This window comes from Protopterus annectens, chromosome 1.part0, assembly GCF_019279795.1.
Source record: "Protopterus annectens isolate FY-2018-M chromosome 1.part0, PAN1.0, whole genome shotgun sequence".
Lineage (NCBI taxonomy): Eukaryota > Metazoa > Chordata > Ceratodontiformes > Protopteridae > Protopterus > Protopterus annectens.
In genome coordinates this window covers 1,619,623,937-1,619,648,885 of record NC_056725.1, presented here as the reverse complement: position 1 = coordinate 1,619,648,885, position 24,949 = coordinate 1,619,623,937, and positions in this window count along the sequence as shown.

The following is a 24,949-nucleotide window of genomic DNA, read 5'->3' as shown; positions in this document are numbered from 1 at the left end:
TTTACAAAAGTGAGATTCATGTAGTCTAAACATATTAAAAGTTCACTTATTAAAAGTTTACAGTAGAGTGCCATGGACTTAGAAATTCTGATCAAATGTTCATTTCCTTTGGCCATCAAAGAAAGAGGATGAAGGTATTTAAGATCAGAATTTCACAGTAGATCTCAGACTTTATTATGTGTTGCTATGTTGCAGAGGACCACAAGCCCGTATGGCCTTAAGGCACATTCTACAAGAGCTATGGCCACTTCAGTGACCTTTCTTAAATATATATCTATGGGTGATATTTGTGCAAGTCACATGGACAAAACAGAGCATTATAAGTTAGATCTTACTTCCAGACAATTTCCCACATTTGGGCTTAGTGTAATCAAATGTTGTCATATTGGGTCCACAAAGCTGGATAACTGGGGTTCTGTCCAGCCTGTTGCTGAATGAGGACACACCAGTTCACACCAGATAAAAAGCTATGATTTACTATAATGATGGATCTTTAAGAAGTATGACACCCTCTATCAATATTCCTCTTCCTACCATACCCACCTGGCAGAAGGTAATTTTTGGTCCTTGTCCCTGCGTACCTGGCCAAGATATGCACTAATTAGTGCTTTCTGGTTTACAGCAGGCTCTATTGTTACTGCTGCTATCTCTGTCACCTTCCTGGATACAGCAGGTGCACCGGTAAAAAACTAAATAGCTGATGGCACTGGCAACATTATAAGAGCATCATGATGAAAAACCTTGTGAGGATGATCTAGGCTGTTAACCAAAAATGGCCAACTTCTTGCAGATTTATCGTTATAGTAAGTCATATTTTAATATAGGATGCTGACAATTACTATAAAAGGCTAGGAATAAGAATGAATGACCAGAAGTAGCACAGCTGGAATAAAAAGAAAAGTAAAGGGGATAGTATAGAAACTACTGCATCTATAAATAACATCATTAAAGTATGGGAAAAATTAATGTTTAAGCAATGTACAATAAACAGGACATCAACTAAGTTAGGGGACAAATTGCAGAATATTAAAAAAAAAATAAGGAAACACGTCAAGACAAAATTAATGAATTCCAGTAATATATCTATGGGTCCGTGACACTTCATCGAATGGGTATTCAGCAAATACTCATTCATCGAACAACTATTTATCGAAGCTGCTCTTCATCGAATGGTGGATTTTAACTAGGGCACACAAGTGGTTGGCCAACCGAGCATCCACAAAACACCCCAAAAATTTAAACCTGCATCCCCCACACCCCCTAACTAAATATACCAACTCTGAGATCACACTACAGTGGGGAAAAGGGAAAATTCCAGATAGTGGTCAACTGCTAGTTTGCCTTATAGTTAAAATCTGCTGTTTGATGAAGAGCGTCTTTGATAAATAGTTGTTTGATGAATGGGTGTTCGCTGAATACCCATTCGACAAAATGATATAGACCCTATATATACTGGTCAAATGTTGGGCTGCCACAGTTGTGCAGCTGTTAGCGTTGTCACCTCACAGCAAGAGGTTGTCCGGTTCAGTTGTCAGCTGGGGTGCCTTCTATGTGGAGTATGCATTTCCTCGCTGCGGTCATGTGAGTTTCCTCCAGGTGCTCCGGTTTCCTCCCACATTCCAAAGATATGGAGTAGGTGGACTGGACACTGTAAATTGGCCATAGGTGTGAGTGCGTGTGTGAGGGAGTGGTATGGCTCAACTACTGAGGGAGGGCTAGTCACCCGGTGGTGTAAACCTTGGCTTGAGATGATTGTCACTGTTGAAGTGACACCCGACCCCATGTGCAAAATGGGAAAAGGTGTTGAGGATGGATGGATGGGTGGATGGACGGATGGATCTACTGGCCAAATGTACTCCCTCCTCTATATACACCATAACCAATATTCATCTAACTCCCTCCACTAAATACAGCAAATCAAAGTAGCTCTTCCTCTGTCCTCCTCCCTATACAGCCCAAAATATGGATGTTGTTCTTTCCCTTCCATCTCAGCAGTAAGCTATGGCATGCAACACTCTACTAGAAGTAGAAGCACCCCGCAGCAACTGACAACAGCCTTCCTTCCTCCTCTGTAACCAGCACACTTCGCACAGGACTGCTATTACTTCACTTTTCATTCTATGTTTTGCTATCTACTTGCATTTTGTGGCCTTTTTGCTAAAACCACTTGGATATAACAAGAACAAGCTCCAGTATTTTACTAGCAAATGAAAAGTTCCTTCAAGATTTGAACTGTCCTAGACAAAATATAAGTACCTAGTTTTGCACCAAGTTTTCTGTATTTGGTACCACAACAAAGAGGTTACCTTCATAAACAAAGACAAAAAGCTTATTGGTAATATCATACATTATAACAAACATAACCATTAAAAAGTTAACAAACACTTGGACCCAAAAACGATGAAAAGGATGAAACAAGATTATTTCTTGCATGTTTGCACTTCTGATAGTGATTCTGTATTTTTCTGACACGTGTTGTTTATATTCTGTATTCTGACAAAGTGTAATTATATTTAAATAAATATGAAGTGTGTAATCCGATGATTTTTTTTTTTTTTTGCTAACCATACTGCTCCCCAATTACAGTTTTCTGGTATGATAATGTGGCAGTCTGACTTTAAATTAAACAACCCCTTTTTTCATTCTAGATGCAGCTTTTGGGATCAACAACAATAAACATGACTTTACTTTATATAACCATGGTAGCTGTCTCTTCCTTAGTGCATATTAAATGTATTACAATGAATGAGATGCCCTTGTATATTGTAATTGCCTTAAATGACATGTACAACCATGCAGATACATTCCATTATTGGGCATCAGGAAATTAATGACCCTTGTTCCACATCTGGTACTTAAAAAATAATCCATGACTGCATGTAGGTGTATCAAAGCTTACTCACGGTTGGTGTGGTTTGATCACAAGGGTGAAGCTTCCCTTTCTTAAATAAAGCCTTTGTATAACAGAGCTGAAGTGTTCCTCTGCATTCTTCCTTGCATCTTCCATGCACTATTTACCTCAAACTTCTATCACTGTGCTGTCTTACGCTTTGCCTCTACTCCCTCTCCTACCCTATACCTCATAAACGTCCCCCAACCCACTCCCTTTCTCCACTATATACCACCTTTTACCTCTCCCACCTCACCTTCCTCTCTCTGTCCTCTCCTCATATTTATAACTTCCAAAAAAGCTTGTTTTTTTATCTGTACATAAATGTTATACTTACATGTTTATTTCATCTGAAATGCCTGCCTCTGTGGAAAGTTAAACACACAGTTTTGATAGACAGGGGTGCGATTTTTAGATTTTCCTAGACAATGAAAATGTAACCTTAAACAAGGTCTTCAAAGAAAGAAATAAGAAGTCAGTGGATGCCATTATGTCAAAGAATCTTTTAGTCATTTCCTACAGTATGAAGTAAAGGGCCCAAGGAAGAATATGGTTTCAGACTAATGGGCTTTAAATAATAAACTCCTTTGAGAAATGTTTTGCTCATCTTGAAAGCTGCCAATGAATGAACATTACTATGAAAACTGGAAATAGCAGTTAGGTGCATCATTAGGGAAGAATAACTACATTAACATCTGTTGAATTGGAACATGATTTCCTGGATTCCTTATTTAGTGGCCCGGTGTTCAGTTTTTTTTCCATTTGCTTCTATTGTTTTTCCCTGTTAGATGAATTCTGAGAGAACGGCAACATTTCCTTTACTTAGTCTGTGACGTCTAGATTGTTCACTGCATTTAGAATTTGTTTGATAAGGTGGATGTCTGGGTGATCTCCCCCTGAGGGTAGAGGTGTTACATCACTGAATGAATTTAGTCAGAGTGGATCCTTATAATTTCATAGGTTCATATGTACTTAAATGGCTATTAGTAGATAAGAATCCATAGAAACCTATCCATCCGTTCTCTAGAAGTTTTAGCTGTGGCCATTGTATTTTAAGTAAGAATAGGCAAGAGCCAGGCAAACATATGCAAATTACCCTCATCCATAAGGGACAAAGGTAATAAACCAGGGGTAAACTTGCAGTTCCCCAACCCATTCACCTAGATTATACTTCAAGAGAGTAAGAGACATACTTTGCTTTATATAGAGATAAAGATGATTCCGGAGAAATGGTGGTCAGTGTGATGCATACCTAGCCCACCAAAAAGTTCTAGTTATATTGTATAAGAGGTTAAGATCTTTTTAGTGGGTGTTGATGCCGCCATTAGACTTATGGATGTGCAACAGGTCCAAAAGGATGGTGTCAGTTGAGGCTCTGTAAGTGAGGCAGAAATCATCAGTCAGAAGCCTCTAAGATACCTAGAAGAGGGATAGGACTTTGAGAGGTTCAGTGTAGCTTTTATGATTTAGGTCCTTGATTTTCTTGGTGAAAAAGAGTTGTGGTCTTTCACATTGTGCCAAGTATTTGAACAGTATATATTGAAGGAGGTATCATAATCAGTGATCAGCTTAATTACTGGTAAATACAATGGAATGACAAAATCCCTTGACCTGGATTCCATACCTTTACTAATAAGCTGCACAATGAAAAAGGACTTTCTTTCAATAATGGAAACATAATGATCAGGGGACAGCTCATTGTCTGCATAGGTTCCAAGCTCCCTAACCACTCAATCAATTTTTCAGGTGTGTGCTGTTGATATAATAGTTACAGAGACTATCATGCTTTCTGAAGAATAATCTTATACATTGTTTTGGCATTTAATTTTGGCCGTGGTTTTGACACTGGCTATTTGTTTGGGAAAGCCTTTCCTGGATCTTGATATAGTCTGAAGAGAAGTTTACAGTTATCTGCAAACTGCATAATCTATAAACCCTTAACATTAGCTTTGAGCTTCAAGAAGTAAATGCTAAAGACGAATGACCCAAGGACTGAACCAAGGGTACACTGCTAGTGACAGGTCTTTTTGAGGAGGTAGAACAACCCAACTAATCTCCTGGGTTCTATTAGTGAGCCAGTTTGCTATAGGGATTTACACTTTGCTGGTTGAGTTTATAAACTATACCCAAGTCTGGGATGGTGCTGAATGCCTGTGCAAGGTCTGGATAAACAGTGTATACCAATCTTTACTCATACATTGCTTCTGTACACTTCTTAGAAGTTGGCCTGGTTAAGTAGGCAGGATCTGACCATGACAAAGATAGGACTGTCTTGGATTAAGAATTTGTAGGCTGTTTATGTCTTTATTTGTTAATTACAAAATGATCATTTCCATAGCTGTACAGATGATGCTGGTCAGACTTATAGGTCTCCAATTTCCCAGCTCCATTGATACCCCACCTTTGTGCAGGAAGATGACTGTTGCTGTCCTCCATTCATCACACACAAAGTCTGTTTGAGGGGCTGATACTGAATAGACTTTGGGGGATGTTTGACAGATCATGTTTTAGGCTGGCCAGTAGGCATTCTAGTATGTTATTTGGTCTTGGATAGTGCTTTGAGTACTTTTTCCTGGGAAACTTGGGTGTGTGAATGTTGGTATATGATCTTGGAATATGGGGGAGGGGTGAACATAGAGCTAAATTTATCTGCTGGTAGATAGGCTATGTCCTCTAGATCTGACTATGTGATATAATTTACTATTAGCTCTGTGCAGTGCTAAGCAATGTCTCTGAGGTTTTTAGCATAGTTAAAGGCGGTTCTGTGGTTGGCTTTAGCTTGGGGGACTATTTTACCTCTTATCTAGTTTTGGCTAATTTGATCAGGGTCTGAAGTTCCCTGTAAAGTTTAACAAGAGTATTTTTGGCATCTAGACAGTTACATTTATTTCTAAGTGCAATCAGCTTTTCCTTTTATTGTGGAGTCTGTTTATATTTTGGTTTCGCTATAGAGGTTTAATTTTAAATTTGGCACTGCATTTACTTCAAAGAGGACAGATCCATCTATGCAGCTAATTACACATGCACAGAATTTGGCAGTAAATATTTCCACTTATGCAGTGAAGTCATCAGGTTTGAATGGGAAGCTGAATTTAAGCAGGTTATCACTCAGTTTTAGTAAATTAGCTTTAGCATAATCTCTGAATATTTAATTATTGGAAGATACTTTCAGTTTCAGTCTTATGATGAATGTGACTCCTTCATGGTCCAATTTTATTAGGGATAAATTACAATTATGATTTTGGTACCAGCTGTCCCTTAGGCCTGAATGTGTGGTAGGTATTGCAACCTTGCATTGATGGGGTGCTCTCAGTGGTCTCAAACCAAGGGGTGACTGTTGGGAATGGATTTTTTGTTACAATCCTAACATTTCTGCTTTGCTATTTTGGAAGCTTTTGAAGACCAGAGTAACCTAATAAAGGCACTATGTGAGAGAACAAGGTTTTTGTCAATATCTATACAAAAGCCTTGAGGAGATACTGGCCATCTATGAAAAAGCAGCTAGGACTGTCTACTATGTCCTCCCAGGTTGATATACAATGGACCTCATTTGAATGACAACAAAAACTAATCCAATAAAGACAATAATATTTTCTTCCACCAGAAACTAAGCCAAGGTTGAAGTCAATAATCTTTTATTTCAAGGCTGTTTCCATTCCTGAATGAATGAGGACAGCCTTAAAAACTACACTTGTATTGGTAACTTACAGTTTACTAAAATGAACCAGGACTGGTTCATTTTGGCTTTGAATATTGATTTGCTGATCAGTTTGAAAGGGAAGAAAAGTGTAAAGCAATTTGTCTAGATAACATTACATTTGCATGGCATTCACTGAAGAAGCTTGTCAAAGAAGAAGTAGAAAAAAGCATTCTGCATTTCACATTCAGTGATGAAGTGCATCACCAATTGTTGCCACTTGTGATATACGTTTTCACTATGGTCTTGTCTGGGGACAAATCATGGGGCAGAAGGAAAGTTATGCTCAGCCTGTATGCATAGGCACTGGAACCATAGAGCGAGGTGGAGGGAGCACCCCCCACACTTTTACAGCTAGCTGCAAGACCTGTTTGAGGACCAAACGGTGGACTCATGCATGCGTCACATGCAGATTAACATGAATTTTAAACACAAAAGTGCACGGGTTCCCAATCACATCATTACTGCCAGAGTCACCCACAGTAAGTACTGCTCCATTTATTTTCTTATGTAACTGCTGCTGGGCTCCGTTATTTGTTATGAAACTGCTGCTGGGCTCTGTTATGAAGTGTGTGTGTGCGCGCGTGTGTGTGTGTGTGTGTGTGTGTGTGTGTGTGTGTGTGTGTGTGTGTATGTGTGTGTGTGTGTGTGTGTGTGTGTGTGTGTGTGTAGGATCATATAGCCACATTTGTTAATACCTGAGGTCAGTAATGAGGGATACAGAGCACTGTCTGACACAATTGTACTTGCTAGTAGTGAGCATATTGGCATGTTGTGAGTCAGTTATATTATTTGTTTGTAAAAAGTAACTGTATTGCTGGGACCACAGTATTTTATGTGTTTACTTCACACAGCTTTCCTTATCCTTTATGTGTATAGCAATGCTGGTTGTGATTGTGTGAGGAATATTAACATGCAGATTTACATAAATGCTCCCTCCACGCCATTGTTCTCTACTGTACCATCTTGCCTTTGTGAACTGCCATATAATTCCCCCACAACACATACACATATACAGTCACTCAAGGTTTATTCCAGTGTTTTATGGTTTACATGATTTGCTCTCACCTGTGTGAAACTTAACAAACTTTCCACCAGATTGCATGTTGTATACTTCATGAAACATTATATGGTCTTCAGAAAAAATAGGGAGTTGAGTCCATACCTCTCAACCATCTAGATTAATCAGTGAGAACAGAATTCACTAAATAAACTTAGCGCTTTAAGCTTCCATCTTCCTGTCTTTTTTGGAAACACATGGTAACACAAAACACTATTTTAGCAACTTTCTAAGATTATACAAGCAATATTTAAAACGTGTCCCTGGTTTTGGCCCCGCCCCAAAATAAAAAAACAATTTTGGCTTTTTTCCAGATTTCTTCTGCTGTGAAATTGAGAGATTTAGTTGTGTCAAGTGGATGGTGCAGTGGTACTGTTGTTGACTCACAGCAAGAGGTTTGATTCTTGGCTGGGGTACCTTCTGTGTGGAGTCTATATGTCCTTCCTGTGTTTGTGTGGGTTTCCTATGAGTGCTCTGATTTCCTCCCATATTAAAAAGACATGCGTCTAGAGCATTTCTCCCTAGGCCTATGCTGAAAATTGGCTTTGTTCCAAGTTGGTCTTTCCTGGTAAACAAATGTTAAATAAATAAAAAATGTTACAAGAAGCTGAGAGCTTCAGGGGAAGAGAAGTTTAGTTCTGCTTATTCCATGTTTGTTTGCATTGTTAGCAGCAAAACATGTAGTAGCCTTAACTTTTGATGCAGAAGGCTGTGGGTTCTACTTCTACAGTATGCACATGATCTCTGATACTGTACTGTGTTGTACTTTAAAGGGAGTGGATGCTGCAGTCCGATGAATGTCCTCCTCTGGAGAAGTTACCTAGTAACTATGAACCTGTTATCAGTTTGCCATCCATTCCCTATTGCATTATTACTAGCTTATCATTTTTTAATGTAACATAGGCAATTTGTTCTTCAAGGGCAACAGCCACTTTATTTGTAGATGAAACAATGAAATATAAAGTTGTTTCCTAGCAGCAACCTCTTCATTAGTTAGAGATCCCTTTAATGTGGAATTATTTAGATGACTGACTCCTGCAGACATTTTGCATATTTACTGATATTGGAGGATTGTAATGAACGAAGTTTGAGTGGCCTTTTATGGTTGAACTTTTCTAAAATGGGTAGTTTTGTCGTTATTGGTTCATACATTTTGTTTCGTTGCTTACTAGAAGACTGCTCAAAACTGCAAATTTCAAACACATTCTAACAACTGGTGCTGTATTATACAATAAATATAATTTAATACAATCAGGAAGGTGAAGCAAAGAATGCATACATGTATGCATGGCCCTAAAAATATGTTTGAAAACAGCCCAGAGGAAAGTGTGAAAGGCTCAAAATCATGGGCACATTTTAAGCTTTACTCTTATTACCAAAGCAATGGATGAAGGTAAAACAGTACACACCACATTACCTTGACCTGGCCAAACATTTTGACACAATCCCCTACTCAGGTGTAGTACAAAAGATGAATAATGCAGGAGCAAACAGTTGCATCACGACCTGGATTGCCAACTTGCTCACAGGATGCAGGAGATCAAAATAGGGGAAGAGATCAGTCACCAATGGAGTCTCCCAGGGTTCAGTGCTGAGACTTTTTCTGTTTGGCATATACATCTCAAAAGTAAAAGGAAATACCAAAGGGGTTTGTCCTGCTAAGTTTGAGATGACTCCAAGCTAGGGGCAGTTATTGAATCCCTAAATGACTTAACCATCATGCAGGAAGGTTTGTCCCAAACAATAACTGGTGTCAAAATCATGACAATGTCCTCTGGGAACTGACCCCATTGTTTGGCATTTGGGAACTTGTGTGTACAGTGACCTAACTTTTGACCAACATGTGCCCATAGTCAAAAGAAAGCCTTTCTATATTGCACAGCTTATAAACAAATTGATTGTGACTAGATCTAGTGATGTTGTTGTCCCCCTTTACAAAGCTCTCATTAGGTCAATCACTTTGTATAATGCCCACTTTGGCATGTATCTGTCCAGGCCCATGCAACAATTGGAATACCTTCAGAGGTACCTTACTAAAAAAATACAAGTCCTAAACAATAAGTCTTGCATGGACCTCCTCAAAGATTTATCATTATACTCACTATTCTACAGAGTGCTTAGAGATGACATGTCTGGCATACAAGGCATCCTCCGACCTAATACAGATGGACCTACTGAACATCAGCAAGTCAAATAGCATCAGAAATACTCAGTCCAGGTATCTAAACAGAATGTTGTGGAGAGATGGCTATATATCACAGATGCTACCACTGTTCCAGAGAAGACTATCCATAAAAATAAAACAAAGCTCATCCATTCATATTCAAATGCAACTTGGATCTAAGGATGGGTAATAGAAAATGTACTCCAGGATTTCCCCTCATGCCACTAATGGATAGATGCAGTTCCTACATGCTGCATCCCTTACATGGGTCCCCTCAAATTATCTATGGTATGATCACAGTTATTCTCACTAGGGATAATATACAATTATCAGCCATGGGATGGGTAAGACTAATCAGAAGATGTTAATTCAAGCACCAAAAGGGAATTGGATAAGCTTAAAATGTCCTCCAAGTGAACCTATGTTGTGGTGCATTTAGTAACTATTTAGTTATAAAAAATTGCTCTTTTTAGATCACTAAATGACCCTCTCACCCTCTGCCCCTTCCCCCAGTCTTCAACAGCTTCCAGCATCTATGCCTGTATGCCAGTACATTGGACTACCCTAAGATGTGCATTGCTACAAGGTGAAGAAGTGAGATTGACTACTGCCAAAGTCTGATGGAGTCTCATCATAAGGGAAAATAATGAGTTTCTCCTTTCTTGTTGATGTACAACAGTATAAACATATTGCCCATGTGGGCAGCAAGATCTTCTGTGGGCAAGTAACACATAAAGCATTGTAGAGCTCTAAGGACCACCCTGAGCTCCAGTACATTGATGTGAAACTAGAATTCCCAAAGATACTAAGATCTTTATGTTGTGTCACTCTGAAATGTCCCCCACCTTAAGGCAGATGTATTTGTTGTAAGTACTTGCAAAGGATATGAAATGGGAAATTGCTTACCTGTAATGGGGTTGGGGTATGATGCCACCACTGAAGATACTGTCTTCACCAGCATGTTAAAGTTACATTTTAAGAAATCAGCTGCTGACACTGTAACTTGAGGTCCCACTGTAGTGGTCTCATATGAAATCATGTATGAGGCACCACTGAAATGGTAACAAACCATGTATCCAAAATTTTCAGAATAACCCCTGCTGTGGCCACTTGTACCAGTAGCAACTGACGTGCAGCCTGTTGAAGGGTGATGATTTTTTCATGATCCATATACATTCTGGACTGGATGGCATCCAAGATGCATTTTCAGGCGGTTATATCCTGCTTTGGTAAGACTTACAGCTTGGTCATATTGATGGTGACACCCATCCATAGTCAGTGACATTGCTTGTTTGATTAACATCTCCCTGGGTAGTGCAGCCTTGATCCAGTCTGTGTAATAAGGAAAACCTTTGGATCCTTGTGCCCTCTGGAAACCTACTAATACTGTCACACACTTGCTAAATATTCTGAGGACTGAGCTGACAGCAAAGGTTAGATATTGATTGCCTCCTGCCCAGAAATACAGGATCTTTATAAACCTCTGGTTAATTTTCACATGTAGGAAAGTATTGCAAATATCTAAAGATTTTACTACAATGTCATTCATTCCAGACTTTACCTCTTTGTGACATGAGTTGTTTAGTTTGTTTAGTTAACCAAGGCACAAGGTTTGATTTAATTCTTTCTGTACAAATGGGAGCAAAATTGCCAAGAATGTTGAGAAAAGCTGAATTGAAGTAAGTGAATGCTTCATCTAGAGGCAAGATCTTAAGTTTGGTCCAATTGATGAGGGATAGGTGAGAGATAAAGGTGCCTTTATTAAATGAAGTAAGAGTTTGCACTTTGTTATATTGGATTTTGTTTATATTGCTATGGTGACATACTATAAAAGTTGGAAGATGATCACTAATTATATCATGGAGGCAATCTGTGGTGCTTATATTGTTTGGCTGATTGGAGGGGATCCAGACTAGTGTAGAATACCTACATTCTTCAAATGCATCCCCACACCCCCTGCTACTTAAATATATAAACCCCAACATCACACTACACTACACTAAGATGTGTTATGTTGTATACTGTAGTATAGCTAGTAAGAAGGGAGCATGACTGAGGTTACCTATAAAACTCCAGTAAGTATTGGAGAAATATAAAATACTGTGTAATGTTTTAACAGTAAAGTAGTGTTTCTAAGAGAAGGCTGAGGATATTTTTTTACAATTTAAACAGGCAGTCATGAAGCGCAGAATGGCATGTTTGCTGTTTTGTTCTGTATAGTGGGATCTCAGAGCTGATATAGTTAAGTAGCAGGTGGTGTGTGTGTGTGTGTGGGGGTACAGCTCCCCACACGGGGGTGCAGGGGGGCTTGCCCCCCAGATTATATGTATAGAAGTGTAATATGGATTTTCTTTTATTTGTTTCTGTATGTAGTTTTGCTGGCATATACTGTATTAAATGTTGGTTTCATATGTTTTTTTCTATCTTATGGGATTCAATGTTTTGAGTTTTCAGTGTTTTAAATTTTGAAGATTTTGGTCTTAGTGTTTTGAATTTCAGTGTTAGGGCTTTCAGTGTTCTAAAGTGAATCCATATGTGTATATATATATATATATATATATATATATATAGAGAGAGAGAGAGGGAGGGGAAGGAGAGTGAAAGATGACTACTATATGCATTATTTTATGCTTATTTGTTTTTAAAAGTGATAGAGATATTTCAGAATTGCCAAATTTTGGATGAATAAGTGGATGAAGAGTGAGGTCAAAAGTGTTTTTATAGATGATGGTAACACCCCCTCCTCTTTTATTTCTTCTATCAAACCTATAACCAGAGGACATGATTTCTTCATCTTTCAGATCTTGCATGAGCCAAGTTTCAGTTATTGTTAGAAAGTCAGAAGAATAGAGGTCAATGCATGCGTGGAGGATAGCCAATTTGTTACAGATGCTTTATGTTTCTGAGCAGTGTACTAGGTAGTCTATTAAAGGAAGTGAAGGGAGAGAAATTGGATAACTTTGGGGAGCTGATTGAATTTTGTGGTTCTTTCTTGGGCCTGAATTAGGAAGGATATCACCACTAAGGCTCAGTGGTTTTAGGGAGTGATGGTTTAAGTATAGCCATTTGAATTTATCTTTATTTAATATTTTGAGTTTTTGGAGAATGGGGTTTCGATTGAGTTATCTAATTTTAAATATGTTGGTAGTTGTGTACTGATGCAGGTATGGTGATGCAATGTGATGGAAAGGAGTGTGATTTTTTGTGGATTGTGTGTGCTTGTGGGAGAAATAAAACTGACTGGGAGTTGTGAGAGATAGGAATTAAGGTGGCATAGTAGTGACAGGAAGAAAAATGAAGGTAATGCAAATGTTCATGTTGTGAAGGGCAGTAGTAGGACAAGAGAGATTATAAGAGATGTACAGTTATGGTAAGTTGTAGGGGGGAAATAAGCTCTTGAATACATTCTGGTAGAGATTTCTGTAATAAAAGGATGGAGGGTGTAGTTGGGTGTAGGAAGAAAAAGGGTAATGTTAATTACAGAAGCTAATTAGGTAACTTAAAGGAAGAGTGCTGCACAGGATTGAAGTTGATTGGTTAAGAATGATTAGATGGGTAAAGATGGATAAGACAAATGTAGAGTAGATGGGGTGGGGTGGTAATCGGGAGTAGGGTAGGGGTGTGAAGTGAGCCAGTGTGAAGAGAAAGGAAAGAGACTGGTATGTTCCTGAGTATTAGAAACAAACATTTTCATCAACCAAGTGCTAGTTAAGTGTTATGAATGTTATCATAGAGAAAAATAACAAATCAACCAGCAGCTGTGAATGCCTTGGGTACACATTTGTCAGAGTTTAGTAAGGGAAAGAAAAGAGTTGGATATGTGATTGATAGCAGATAGGATACAATTTCTTGATCAGTAGCTTTGGTTGTAAGTATGGATCAGTCTTCACTGAAACAAACAATAGTAGTATTCTTGAATACTTATTTTTTCAAAGGAGGACATGGGCTACAACAGCAGTGATACAAACAGTTTAACAGGTTACCTAGAGGCACCCAAAGGTGTCAGTCTGTTATGATAATTTATGGTTGTAAGATTTTTGTTTAATTGTGCCATATTATTCAATATCATTGACCTTTCCTGTAAGGGGACGATTTTTGAAACAGATCATATCTGATCAGTGCTAATATGTTCTCCAGAGAGGCATAAGTGCTGCACAGTTTTCAGATCAGTATAAAAAGACAGGTTTCCTTGCATTTATCCACTCCTAGCATTTAATTGCTGGAACCTGTGTTCTGACAGACTGCCTTCCAGACTATCTGCAAATATACAGAGCTGAGTATATTTTTTTGGTTATAGAGTTTGTTAATTGTTGCTTAGATCTCTGTTGAAATGGTTGTCTCCCTTTTCTGAGAGACTGATCTGCAAATATACAGAGCTGAGGATGTTTTTTTTTGGTTTTAGAGTTTGTACTGTTAGTTGTTGCTTAGATCTCTGTTGAAACTGCCCCCCCCCATTTTCTGCCATGTCTTCAGTTGGTATAACTGTTTTTTACATCTTGTGTGTTATCTAACTCAAGGATCACTTGCAAAAAATGTGACCTGTTAGTAACAGCCTGCATTTAATTGCTGGAACCTGTGTTCTGAGAGACTGCCTTCCAGACTATTTGCAAATATACAGAGCTGAGTATATTTTTTTGGTTATAGAGTTTGTTAATTGTTGCTTAGATCTCTGTTGAAACTGTTGTCTCCCTGTTCTGAGAGACTGATCTGCAAATATACAGAGATGAGTATATTTTTTTGGTTTTAGAGTTTGCACTGTTAGTTGTTGCTTAGATCTCTGTTGAAACTGCCACCCCCCCCCCCCCATTTTCTGCCATGTCTTCAGTTGATATAACTGTGTTTACAGCTTGTGTGTTATCTAATTCAAGGATCACTTGCATAAAATTTGACCTGTTAGTAACAGCCTGCATTCAATTGCTAGAACATGTGTGTTCTGAGAGACTGCCTTCCAGACTATCTGCAAATATACAGAGCTGAGTATATTTTTTGGGGGTATATAGTTTATTATTTGTTGCTTAGATCTCTGTTGAAACTGTTTTGTCCCACCCACCCTTCCTATTTTTGGCTTGTAGTTTAAATTTGGTGGCTTTTGCAGTTGCCTGCCCCACTGCAGATTTGATCTAAGACACTCCCCTAGTCCCATCTCTTTACCACATTCTACCTAATAAACTCCTCCTGTGCTTGCTTTTAGTCCTTTTTAATTTAATTGCATTTTTTAAACTGTGTTTGGTCTAATATTGCTACATACTCCAGTGTGCTAGCTTGCACAGCATGTGAATTGTTTTTACTACTGTTTTTGCTACTTTTCTGTAAAAAAACAAACAAAAAAAAAAAAAACTGTAAGCCTGTTTCCTACCTTTCTTGTAACTAGTGTTCCAGATACAGATTTGCTGTCTCCAGGACTGTATGTAAGCGTCTGAGCCCCCCAAGCCTTTCTGTGTTGGAGGGAAGCCTTCTAGATTAGCAGTGGGAGTGGTAAGCACTAGGTAACCTGTCTACCACATAAGGAGTCGTTCTGGCCCAGAAAGTGTAGTTATTGGCCGTTTGGGCAATCTTTTCCATCTCTCTCAACTTTCTGATTTGAAAGCCTGCATTTGCACTTGTTTCTGTCTTATAACTTGTCTAGTGCAGATACGGATTCTTAGTTTTAGCACTTAAATTTGCTTATTCATGCTCAGCACTTGTTCAGAACTTGTAAGCACTAAATAAGCTACTAATTACTATAGCACTCAATCTTCCTCATTACCTAGAGGAAAACAGTTTTTGTACTTACTTTTCTCACTTGCTAAGAGAAAAACAGCTCTTGAACTCACATTCCTCAGTTATTTACAGGGAAAATAGTTTTTTTATTCAGGCATGTCCAATGGTCAGCTCCCAGTGTTCTCTCCTGTCTATCTGATGAATCTGGGCATCTTGAGGCAATGTAGAAATTGCCTCATGTACACAGACAACCCTCGCCTCCTACCACCCAACACTGCAACCTGTGAAAGATGGGCTTATCTAGCCAAACTGGAGGTAAAGCTCTCTCCAACCAAGACTGAACTTGACAGTCATGAGGAGAAGGTAAATATTTGCACCACACCACACTCATCACATAGTCTCACTAAATTGACACCACCAAAATCCACACATAGTAACACAAAAACATTCGCGGAGGCTCTCAATAATAATCTGTCTAAGCAACAGAGACCTCCAAAGCAGAAACGCAAGCAACCTCCATCCCCCAACACAACCCAAATGACACATTGCCCACAGACTCAGTATGCCACTCAACCACAGCGAATAAGCTAAAACAGCGTACCCAACACACTAGTCATAGGTGACTCTATAGTCAGGCACACTGATGTCCCACTCACCAGGCTAAACAAGGAGAAGGTTACTGTCAGCTGCCTGTCAGTTGCCAGGATCCGCCACATAACCCACGCACTCAGGTCACTCCACAACAAGTACAAATATGACTCTGTCATTGTCCATGTTGGTGTGAATGACCTGAGACGTACTTCCCTGGACTACATGAAAAGAGACATGGAAGAGCTCTCCAATCTTGTAGTCCAGGCAGGTATGACCCTAGACCTAAGTAGCATTCTGCCATCGCCCCAAATTATACAGCAGTACAAGGACAAAATGATTGACTTCAACAATTGGCTAAGCTTCTGGTGTCATTCTAAGGGGATCCAGTATCTGTCTGTTTGGGATGACATGGTCGACAGACCATGATGCTTTGCCACAGATGGCCTGCACCTGTCGCACCTGGGATTCTGGATACTGGCTAAGGCTCTTGCTGCCCTTATAGTGCATTTTTAGGCAAGGTTCAAATAACAAATTCACCACCGTAACAGGAACAGGCAAGTAAAAACTGAGGGTAATGCTACTCAATGCTAGAAGTCTAAATCTCAAATTGCACTCACTCGAGGCACTCCTTAAAATGGAGAACATCGATATCTGTGCAGTGACTGAGACCTGGTTCAAGGCTCCAGAGAGCACCCCTGCACTACCAGGCTATAACTCATACCACACTTTTCAGCCATGTAACCTGGACCGAAACACCAAAGGTGGAGGTGTGTCCATATTCATTAAGGATATCCACACCTCCAGGCTAGTTGCTCAGCATAATGTATCCTAGGTTATCCAAGTGCAACTAACTCTGGGCAAAACTCCAATCCAAATTGTAGCATGCTACAGATCCCCCACCATGCCCCAGGATTCCCACTCCTCTTTTCTTGATGTACTGGAAAATATTAGGGTTCAACCAAACACCCTAATAATGGGTGACTTCAACTACCCCACCATTAACTGGGAAAACTACTCATGTACCAACTCATTAGCTCAACGCTTTCTGGAATTCATAAACTCCAATGCCCTGGATCAACTTATCCACACCCCTACCAGGGGCAACAATATCCTAGACCTAGTCATTACCAACATGAGAGACCTTTGTTCCACACCTGAAGTCAACTTCTCATTGGTCCGATAAGCTAATCATCCTTGATATCTACGTCCCGCCTCCACCCCCCATTAAGGAAACCACATTAAAAGATTTCTCCAAAGCCAACTTCATGCTTCTTAAGACAGAAGTGGTGAACTTCATGACACCCATGCAGATGGACAATTCAGTTACAACTGCTAAATCCTACACAAATGCACTCTATAAGCACTTACATGAGAGCATGGATCGTGCTATCCCAAACAGAACCAAGACGCTATCCTCCAAAAAAAGGAAGCCAATCTGGTGGTCCCCTGCCATAAACATACTGTACAACGGAAAGAAGAAACTGTTGCAAAAGAGAGTAAAATCCCATGAGTGGAGGTGCTCCCTGGTCAGCCTCAGTAAGAAGCTGAGATCCCTTGTAAGATCCTCCAAAGCTAGCTATGAAAACAAAATCACCACTAATTCTAAGGACAACCACAAAGCATTCTATAGCTATGTCAAGAATCTCAATGGCAACACCCAGATCTGCTCTGAATAACAGCACAAAGGCACAAAAATTACAGAACCAACTGATATTGCCAACATCCTGGCAGATAGGTTCAGTGCTAACTTTACCCCCCCCCCCCCACTCACCCCCTAAAGGGCCCATATCTACACAGGAAGAATGCAGAGTCCCTGTAATCACAACTACACAGGTTAAAGCTGCACTCTCTAAATCCAAAAACACAGCATCCATGGGATCGGACAACATCCCAGGCTGCGTTTTACATGAACTTCAGAACGAACTGGCTCCCCACTTAAGCACCATGATCAATAATAGCCTCGCATCAGGCTTTGTGCCCACTGAATGGCACACAGCAACAGTTATCCCACTCCACAAAGGGGGAGCCACCACTGATCCCGGGACCTATTGACCTATTAGCCTGATGAGCCTGGTCTGCAAGGCCATGGAACGTATCATCATGGAACTCATAAATAAAAACATTGGTAACCTCTAAACTCTGGATCCCACCCAGTTTGGGTTTGTGAAAGGCAGATCATGCCTCCTGAACCTGATCAACTTCTTTGAGGCAGTCACCAAAGCCGCAGATGAGGGTAAGGTGGTTCACACAGCCTATCTTGACCTCGCCAAGGCTTTCAACACCATCTCCCATTCTGGAATTATAGCTAAACTCACTAAACTAGGTATAAATCCCTATATCACAAGATGGGTTGCCAACTGGCTCATTGACAGAACCCACACTGTAAAAGTTGCAGACTCCATATCTGACCTCAAAACAGTGGCAAGTGGAGTACCACAGGGTTCCATCCTGGGACCTCTCCTGTTTGGTATCTACTTCTCTGAAGTACAGGCTAACACAGAAGGCCTCTGGCTAATGAAGTTCGCAGATGACTGCAAACTAGGAGCCATAGTCAAGTCCCCAAATGATGTGGACATCCTACAGAAGGGCCTCGCTGAGACAGGTGCCTGGTGTCAGAGCCATGGCCTCAAGCTCAATGCCAAAAAGTGCAGTGTCATCCCCTTTGGTAAAAACTCTGTACCCATGAACTACCACATAGGTAGCAATCTACTTAACACCAAATGTGTGATAAGAGACCTTGGGACCCAGGTGGACAGTATTCTCTCCTTTGATAGTTACATCGCCATAGTAGTCAGGAATTCCTTCTACATGGCACACCTCATCATAACAGGGTTCTCATCCAGGAAAAAAGAGGTCATTGTTCCCCTCTACTCGACACTCATTAGACCCATTATAGAGTACAACACCCCTTTTGGAATGTACCTCACAAAATATCTGAGCAGTTGGAAAGGCCACAGAAGTACCTTACAAAGAGGATTACTGGCCTCAAACAAATGCCCTACACTGACTGCCTCAAAAAACTCCAGCTTTACTCCGAAGCATATCGCCTACTCCGAGGTGATCTCTGCCTAACATATAAAGCTATGTCAAACCCAGAGCTGTTGGACATGCTACACCTAAAGAAATCCCAATCCCTCCAAGCTACACCCTCTAGGGACCTAAACCTTGTCACCTCAATAAACAGGACATGCTGGAAGGATAGATTCCTGTCCCAGAGACTTCCCATACTCTGAAACAGGCTACCCATCTATGTCATGCAAAGTTCTTCATTAGCACTCTTCAAGAAAAATCTTGATGAGTGGATGGGAAATAGGAAATACACCCCGGGGATCACTTCTGTGTCTCTGCTCGACAGTGGCACAGGAAAATAACTTTCTTGGGTGGTGTAAGCCAGGGAACCTTGTTGGCTAGGCTTACGTAGGCCCTTGGGCCGATAGCCTAGTACCTACCTATGAACCTATATAAGCCATAGACATATCAGATCATATTCCTGTTGCAATTGTAAGAATATTGTGAGAAAAATAAAATTGTCTGTAAGATAATTAAGATATCTACTGCTAATTGACAGCTGAGTGGCTGACTACTTTCATTACTGATTCCTTTATGTATATGATGCTATGTACTCATAAACGTTTGTAATGAGAGGACCTCAAGACCTTTATGGCTGTGCATTATTGAACATTTATATGACTAAATTACAATAGAAAATGTAATGCCTTTTACAACCATACTGAAATTAATTAATTTTATCTGTTTAAGGAACTGCAAAAGTTTATGTCATGGTCCCTAATACATTAGGATGAACACATACTCTTGATCAGAACAAGAATATATGGATAGTCAATACAGAGGCAATTTATATTCTGGGATTAAATGAACATTTATTTATTTATCTTTTGTCATTCAGGTTAGTCCCACTGGGCTAGTGGCTTCTTTTCAGGGGAGACCCGAGCTGATATTTATACTATGAGGGAAAATTTATCTAGGGCATCGTATAACTTCCCCTATTCTTTTTGATAGGTTCTTAGGATCATTTACATCCACTTGAAATATGACCAATTCAAACAGATGAGGCCATGATTTAATATCTCATTTGAAGGACAGCACATTCAGGAGTGCAGCACCCTGTAATGCTGCATTGTAATGTCAGCAATGTAAAAAACTAGTCCATCCATGTAAATTGGATAGAAGCCTCCTTGTCTTCCAGTTCCAAACGTGAGTGTGCTACCTGTAGAGCACTGATACTGCATAACATAAAGAGAGTAAATTAATAATTTAGTTGTTCAACTTAGTTGAGTCCTTGTTCGCATGTAGTGTTCCATGTATTTTGCAGTTTTAGGGTATCCTTTTTAAATCTGATGATAGGTTCAGGTTTCAGCAGTATATTATTATTATTATTATTATTATTATTATTATTATTATTATTAAAGATTTATGTGTGAGCTGAAGTCACCACCTGAGTACCCCAGGCCATTACGTGCAAAATACATGAAATAATTCTGGTTATATTTTATGTATTTAACATACATCAGGGATTTATACTGAAATATCTAATGCTGTTCTATGACATTTTGGCCTATTTCAAGTAAATGATTTGCATTCATTTTTATTTAAATATATTATTTGTAAAATATCTTTATCCAAATCACATTAATACAGAATTAAATCATAAACATTCAGAGGTATATGTACATCCACATCCATCCACAACCAAGGGAGCCCACAGGATTTTTTGCAGGGGGGTGCAAACCCAAGCCCCGCCCATGCAGCTCCACCCCCTCTGCTGCCCCCGCCCATTCAGTCCCACCCCCCGCCCATGCAGCCATTCCAGTGTCCCATTACTTGGCTATTTCTCCCCATTTGTCATAGACACTATTAAAATCTCTCAGTGTGCATACTGTTTTATGCTTTAGTTCTACAATGATTACAGATATTTGGATTTCATTTACAACGTTTATTTAAAATTTTATAGCACAAACACTGATAGACATTTACTAAACCTAAACAAAGCAATAGTCTTACAATGAAAAGAGACTTAGCATTAAAACTTCTCTACCTTTGAAACCCACATTCACTGAAACAACATTGAAACCCACATTCAAAGAAAGTGCATCTGGCCAGTGGCAGGATATGTTTACCTTTGGGCTCGTTTCAAATCATAGGCTCCTTGCACACATTTTTAGAACCATGGAAAAGTTATTTGATTCACCATCCTGACTGGATTAATTATACTATATAATAATTGAATTATATCCCTTGTATAATACAGCACCACTTGTTAGAGCGTGTTTTAAATTTATAGTTCTGAACATTTTTCCTTTAAACAATGAAACAAATCATATATACCAATAATGACAACCTGCCCAATTCAGAACATTTCAACCATAAAGGGCCACTCTACTCAAACTTCTGTCATACAATCCACCAATATCAATCAATATGCAGAATCTTTGCAGAAGTAAAAGTCATCTGAATAATTCCACATTAAAGAGATCTGAAACCAGTGAAGAGGTTGTTGCTAGAAAATAACTTTATATTTCAGCTTTTAATCTACAAATTCAATGCCTGCTGCCCTTGAAGAATAAATTGCCTACGTTATATTAAAAAAAAATGGTATGCTGGTATATTGCAATGAGGAATGGGTGGCAAGCTGAAAAACAAGTTCATAGTTATTAGGCATCTCATCCAAAGGAGGACATACTCAGGACTGTAGCACTCCACCTCCTTAAAATACAAATCTACATGTTGTGGGAGTAGAACCTATAGCCCTCTGTATCAAGATGCAAGTATGCTACCCGCTGTGCTGCTTTAAAAATTCTATACCACAGTAGTGATACCATTTTCTAAACAAAACAGTTGCACATTTTAAGTAAGCTTAGCATGAGCAGCAGTAAATTTCTCTTCCCTTGAAGCTCACAATTCCTTGAAAATGCACTTGAAAATAAAATCCACTTGCTAACTCTAACTAGGGCATTTCACTCTCTCTCTCTCTCACACACACCTCAACCTCTTAATGGAAAAAATCTGGACAAAGCCTAAAATAAATAGGAGCAGATTATAAATATTGCTGTCATGAACTTAGAACATTGCTAGAATCACTGCACCTGCTTCTGACAAAGTACCTTCTTGATGACACACAGGACAAATATATATTTGTGCAGTTATTCAAACCCAGACTGTTTTTAAAATAAAAAAGTCACTTACTACCAATGGGCAAATTACGCTACCAAAGAAAAATAAGTAGTAGATCAATAACTACAAATAGGTCTAATTAAAGAGCTGAATAATATTACCTATGTACTTTTTTTCACAGTGCGACTCAGCTTCTTAACTACCACTGTTTGTGCCAAACCTGAAGTGCTGAGAGCAAAACAGAATAATGGAATCACTGGAGATAATTGAAAATAGTTTAGAACATTACTTTGCTAAAATATTATGAAAACAGCATGAGTTACAGAATGTCTTGGGAAGAAATTGAAATACAAAGTAACATTAGTCAAACATTTCATTTATAGCCCCATGGGTGCTTTATGTAATGAAATAAGTACTTTGCTTGCAATTTCATAACATACACGTTTAGATACCTACTGTACGATGATGTATACTAGGTGGCCTAGTATACATTGAATGCAGTTTTTTTCAAATAGGGAATAAAATGTATTGTTTGAAAATTAATGCATGTCTATAGTCACCTGCAGATATATTTTATAGAACTTCATATAAATGTATACATGTATTTCAGAAACTCTTACATTAACCTTTATAAAAATTTGTTAAGTTATATGTCTATGAACTTTAACTAAGATCAACCATATGAATTTATTGGTGTGTGTGTGTGTGTGTGTGTGTGTGTGTGTGTGTGTGTGTGTGTGTGTGTGTGTGTGTCTGTGTGTGTGTGTGTGTGTGTTCAGGATGAGTAGTGAAACGATATGAAAACAAGTTCCTTATTCCTACTAGTATCATGATAAAATTCAGTTAGTAAATATTTAACATTTAGTCCAGTTCATAAAACAAAGTTAATATTTTATTTCAATGAACACTTGGATCACTAGCTGGATTGCCAACTTCCTCACAGGATGCAGGAGATCAAAATAGAAAATGTCTCAGCACCAAACCCTGGGGGACTCCATTGGTAACTGGTCTCTTCCCCTATTTTGATTTCCTGCATCCTGTGAGCAAGTTGGCAATCCAGCTAGTGATGCAAGTGTTTGCTCCTATATTATTCATCTTTTGTACTACACCTGAGTAGGGGATTGGGTCAAAAGGCTTGGCCAGGTCAAGGTAATGTGGTGTGAACTGTTTTACCTTCATCCATTGCTTTGGTAACAAAAGTAAAGCCTAAACTTTGCCCATGATTTTGAGCCTTTCACACTTTCCTCTGGGCTGTTTTCAAACACGTTTAGGGTCGTGCAAGTGCATACATGTATGTATTCTTTGATTCACCTTCCTGATTATATTACATTATATTTCTTGTATCATACAGCACCAGCTCTTATACTGTTTTAAATTTGTAGTTTTGAACAGTTTTCTAATAAGCAATGAAACAAAATGTATGAACCAATGGCAGAACTACCCATTTCAGAAAATTTCAACCATAAAAGGCTACTTAAACTTCTGTCATTACAATCCACCAATATCAGTAAATATGCAAAATGTCTGTAGAAGTCAGTCATCTAAATAATTCTACATTAAAGGGATCTCTAATGAAGAGGTTGCTGCTAAGAAAACTTTATATTTCATTGTTTCATCTACAAATAAAGTGGCTGTTGCCTTTGAAGAATAAATTGCCTATGTTACATTAAACAATGATAAGCTAGTAATATTGCAATAGGGAATGGATGGCAAACTGACAACAGGTTCATAGTTACTAGGTAATTTGTCCAAAGGAGGACATTCACAGGACTGCAGCATCCACTCCCTTTAAAGTACAACAGTACAGTATCAACGATCCACCTGCATACTGTGGAAGTAGAACCCTAGCCTTCTGCATCAAAAGTAAGGCAACTACCTGTTTTGCTACTAACAATGCAAACAGACTTGGAATAAGCAGCACTAAACTTCTCTTCTCCTGAAGCCCTCAGCAAAATTTTTCATTTATTTAACAGGAAAGTACAACTTGAACAAAGCCAATTTTCAGCGGAGGTGCAGGTAGAAATGCACCAGACCAAGGTCTTTGTAATATAGGAGAGAACAGACCACCCAGAGGGAACCCGCACAAACACAGGGAGGACATACAGACTCCACAAAGGAGGCACCCCAGCCAAGAATCAAACCACAGAACCTCTTGCTCTGAGGCAACACTACAACTGCACCATCAACTTGCCACAGCTAAATCTCTCAATTTCATAGCAGAAGAAAACTGGAAAAAGACAGAATTTATTTGGGGAAGAGGCAAATGCCCAAAACCTAGGACACATTGTAAATATTGCTTGTATTATCTTAGAATGTTGCTGAAATAGTGTTTTGTGTTGCAGTGTGTTCTGAAATAGTGTTTTGTGTTGCAGTGTGTTTCCAAAAAAAGATTATTTAGTGAATTCCATTCTCACTGATTTAACACAAAACCAGAAATTTTAAGAGGACCTATCACAACTGGATTGGTGGCGACGGCGTGGGTAGAGAATGCAAGCTGTTGTGCCTAAGGTTCAGGCTTTAAACCTGGGTAATTCTAACCCCCATGTATGAGTAACTGGGGCAACACACACACACACACACACACACACACACACACACACACACACACACACACACACACACACACACACACACACACACACACACATTAAGTGAAATGGAGCACAGTTCTGCATAACGAAATGAAACAGCCTACTTAAATTGAAACGCCTGCAT